The 4,484-nt window shown below is 45.1% G+C and overlaps 1 long non-coding RNA gene across 1 annotated transcript; it reads right to left on the bottom strand.

Moving 5' to 3' along the window:
- Positions 1-373: 373 nt before the first annotated feature.
- Positions 374-1,248, bottom strand: LOC113409067. Its single transcript, XR_003370440.1, has 3 exons — positions 1,204-1,248; positions 723-793; positions 374-504 (listed from the first exon to the last, which is right to left on the bottom strand). It is a non-coding gene; the product is annotated as an uncharacterized LOC113409067 (long non-coding RNA).
- Positions 1,249-4,484: the final 3,236 nt, after the last annotated feature.

Below are 4,484 nucleotides of genomic sequence, written 5' to 3' on the forward strand. Positions count from 1 at the left end.
TCCTCTGGGGGCATGGTTGCAAAACGGGAGGGATGGGGTTTGTGGTCGAAAACACTCACGGTCTGCTTCCTCCTGGCTAATGTGCCAAATTGATCTATTGCATGATTGAGGCATGCTGTTTCACTTTTTTGTGTGTGAATCCGTGAAAAGGGAGGTAAGGTTTGGGGGTACGGAGCATGCCCCTGAGCCCAAGGTGAGACCACTTTCATTTTTTTACTTTACTCTTCCAATTTGCATCATATACATGGACACAAATACAGAGAACAATTTTTTAAAGTAAAGAACATTTATTATTATAATCTGGTATATACATGAAAAATGTCTTTTGGTTGCATTATGTTTTGAACAAGAGGCATTTAAACAATTTTGGGGGGGGGGTAAAGAAGTGAACTATGCACATTTTTTGCAGTTGTACTCTTTCTTGTCATCAGGCAGGTAGTCTTGATTGGTTCCTTCTGTAATGCAGGGCAAATGTGCCCACCTCTTGCAAGAATCACACTGGACCTTTGATAAGTAACAATTAAGAAATGAAATCACAGAAGTTATAATGTTACACATACTTTTCATTCACTCATGCTATTCCTTCCACATGTCAGCATTACCTAACGTATGTATGCCTATCAGCATGAAGAAAATGTTTACTGAAGTGGATTTTTTTACAAGAATCATGATCCTTAGGCAGTTTATGGCATTTATTTCTCATATAATTCTATGTTTCTTACCATCGTGCAATCCTCACTTTCCTTTTCACAGTTGACGAGGTTGCAGTATATGCAGTAGTCTTCCACGTTTTCTTAAAAATATATATATCGTTATGAAATGATGAATACATTATGACCAAACTGAAAATGCAAATCTTCATTTATTAATTAATGTCAATATTTTAATCCAGTCCATGGTTTGAACGTATCTTTTCCTTTTTTGTGACTCATATTTTCTCAAATTTTTAGTTTACTGCCCCTGTATCTAAAAATGCCAATTTCATTTAGCTGGCCGATCAATAGCAATCATCATTCACCTGATTCAAATTTTTGTGTACTTAAGGATATTATTAGTTCATAGTCACCATTACAGAACCAAACCTGTGAGATATCCCACTTTAGGGGTATTAAGATAACTGTCTGCTTTGTGACATAATTCCACTCTTCATGTTATCTTCACATGTGCCTAATGAGATAACAGTACATGGTAGAAAGTAATTACCTGACTCCTTCATTAGAAGAATTGCTATATGTCTTCTAAACGCAATTTTAGCCTCTTGTGTTGTTTCTACCATACTGATGTCTTTGTGCTCCAAATACGCTTCTGCAAACTAACAACACTGATATTTAGAATAAACATCATAATTACCAGAGGTGAAAGTGGGCCGGTTCAGCATACCAGTAAGACCCAGCCACTTGTACCGGCCCTTACATGGCTGACGTTACACTTCCGCTGTGGTAGTGCTTTATGCTTTAATGTCGCTGCCCCCTTTAGCCCCCCCCTGCCCCCGCCTTTTTTTTCCCCCTCTGATCCCTAAATGGCCCCCTTAAGGATTGGGCTCACAACCCTGGGTTTAGCAGACCAATGCTCAAACCACTGAGCTATCCCTCCCCCCATGGGAACCCATGGAAACATTCTACTTACTTTCCATTATGTGTGTTGTTGAGTTAAGTTTTTAGTTGGTGCAAGTTTTTGGGAGAAAATAGTTTTCTGAAACTCTGAAGAATCTGAAATAGAGAAACACCTATATATAAGGGGACTCTTGCTCCCTTACTAACATTCAGTGGGGGTGTTTTGGTTGGCTAGCTCCCAGCACTGAAAGGGGAATGGTTGATGGGAAATCAGGAGCCTGAGACTGACAGTCCCCAGGAACAATGAGAGGCCAATGCTCCAGGTCAGCCTGATTGACATGACAGGAGGCCAGGGGGGTCCTGTCCTCCCGGTGAGCTGGAATGGCCTGGGTCAGACTGAGTGGGGCCGAGCTAAGGAGAAAGGAGGGGCCCAAGCTGAGCTGGAGAGCAGAACCGGGCCAGATCCAGAGGGGCCAGATCCACAGCCACTGAGCCAGGGACGCAGCCCAGGGAGAGCAGATCCTGTGCTGGGAGCAGAGCCTCAGCCACAGAGCCAGGTGTGGTGAGCAAGTGGGGCCAGCCAAGGGGGGACCTTGGTCAAAGTGCCCAGCACAGAAAGACACCCCCAGCCAAGGGCCCTTGCAGGCCAGACCGGGAGGGGGACCTTAACCTGACGGGGGCAACGCTGGGAAGAAGGGTCCCACCACTCGAAGCACGGAGGTGTGTGGCCACCACCATTGCAAGTGTCCAACCCGCAGCATCCCTGCAGCACAGCCAAGACCTGAGAAGGAAATCTGGGACCTGCAAGGAACAGACTGCGAAGTGCCCTGATGTCCAGAGACACTGTTTGTGATGTTCCCTGCCACAGAGCTGTGTGATGTGTTTTCCTTTAACCTTTCCCATTTTTCCTTCTTCTTTTCTTTAGATTAATTGTTAATTAAACAACTTGTATTTGCTTTAAATTGTATGGAATAATCAGTGGGTCAGGGAGGTGCCCAGTGCAGAGAGACTACCCCGGAGTGGGGACACCCTAGCCCCTGTCCTAGGTGACCACAGCAGGGTTGGTGGTCAAGCCCCCCAGGAATCCTGGGCCCAGCCTTGTCGGGGTTTACGAGGACTGTGCCAGACAGGAGAGTGGAAGGGGAGTCCTCAAGGGCAGGGAGGCCTCTGGGTAAAGGAAGTGGGAGCGAGGACTCAGATCCTTTCGCTAGCCCACTTCACCGGGGTAGTGCAGAAGCCAGGAAAGTTCCCCACAATAGCGGGACCATTCCCCCGCTTACATATAACATACACATATCAGTATCACCTCATTCTCAGCTATGCCTTTAATCAATCATTTTACTGTAATTTAACTAATGAATCCTAAAATAATGTTAGTCCATTATCTAACAAATTAGATCCCACCACCTGAATTGTTTTTCACCGGCAAAATTACTTATACATCAGCCAAAGAAAATCAAAAAACCAGACACAGACCACACAGATAAACAATAGAGAAATGGGGAGCAATAAATACATAAATCACCATGATTAAAGGCATGCAAACCATTTAAGAAATGACTATACAGTTATTTTAAAGATTCTTGATTAAACATGCAGTTAGCCAGGAAGACCATTAGTATTTGTGTACTTTTACCAGATTTGACCATTACTTGGGGTATGCTCAGTTATTGGGGCTACTTGTTTGGGTTTTTTCCCCCTGATAATTCTAATAATGTACTGCTTGTGTATAAAGCTGTTGTAAAGCACCCCTCTTTCACTACTAACAGTATTGCTGTAAAACCTTTATTTTTAAGGCACAACTCTTAACTCCTTTGTGCACAGTGCTACAGGTATTCTAAGCAAGATTCTTAGTAGAAGGTTAACAAATATTCTGTGAGAGAGAGATAGACCTTGCTAAAGGAGCTTGGTCTGAAAAAGAAAGCTTGCTCAGGTCTGTGCCTCAGTTTCCCTACTCCACAGCAACTAATCAACAATTAACATGTGATTATGGTCACATGCTGCCTGCATTTGTTCAACAATTTGTGACCAGCTTTGCACAATACTTTGGAGTACTCTCATTTATTAGGGTTACTCTTCTGGAGGGGGGGTGGTTGTGTAATTCTATCAATGTACTGCTATTGTGCCCAATTGAATGAGTCAAACAGCACTTTCAAGCTGACACCCTTATTTGTCCCAGATTTAGCATGTCCCTATCCCCACTCTTACATCACAATTGTACTGGTAGTAACCCACTTGATGCGCAAACCCCAGAGTATTTTTGGGCGCTACAGGGTTCTGTAGCTTAGGAAAAAGAAGCATTGCTGCAGAATAAATGTGGAAGATACAAACAGAAGAGTAAAGTTATTTATGGACTAATAGTGATAACTACTCAAAGGAGAGCCTAAACAAAAATAAGTGACATTATTAAAGGTTAATACCTGAGGTAGAAAAGGAAACAGAGAGGGAAATTGAGGGATCTCACCCACTCCAGGAAGCTTGAACCCGTGAGGCTTCCCAGCTGATGATCGTAGCTCAGAGTCTTGGAGTAGATGAAACCCCAGTGGAACTCAGGCAGAATTTGGGTCTATGCATGCTGTCACGGACTCACAGATCGTGCCCACTCTTGGCCCCGTGCGGTCTGTGTGGGGTGCCCCTTTCAGTGAGACAGCCCTTCTCGGGGGTCCACTCTCTCTCGGGGTCAGGCCCCTCTACCTCCTGGAGCTGCACCTCCCTCAGCCCAGCACACCCCAGTCTCTCTGCATCCAGGTGGGCTCTGCTTGCTCCCCCTCTCCAGCCCAGAGCCCCCCTGCTCCCAGCTGTCCCCGCCTCTGTCCATTGTCTTCACTCCAGGTAAAGAGGGTCGTAAACCAGGGCCTCCTCTCCTGCTTCTGTGCTCTGGCTGGAACCGGCTGGTTAGGTCACTGGGTCCTCACTCTGCAGCCCATTGTC

This window comes from Terrapene carolina, unplaced genomic scaffold (assembly GCF_002925995.2).
Source record: "Terrapene carolina triunguis isolate 2854851 unplaced genomic scaffold, T_m_triunguis-2.0 Scaffold29077, whole genome shotgun sequence".
NCBI classification, from domain to species: domain Eukaryota; kingdom Metazoa; phylum Chordata; order Testudines; family Emydidae; genus Terrapene; species Terrapene triunguis.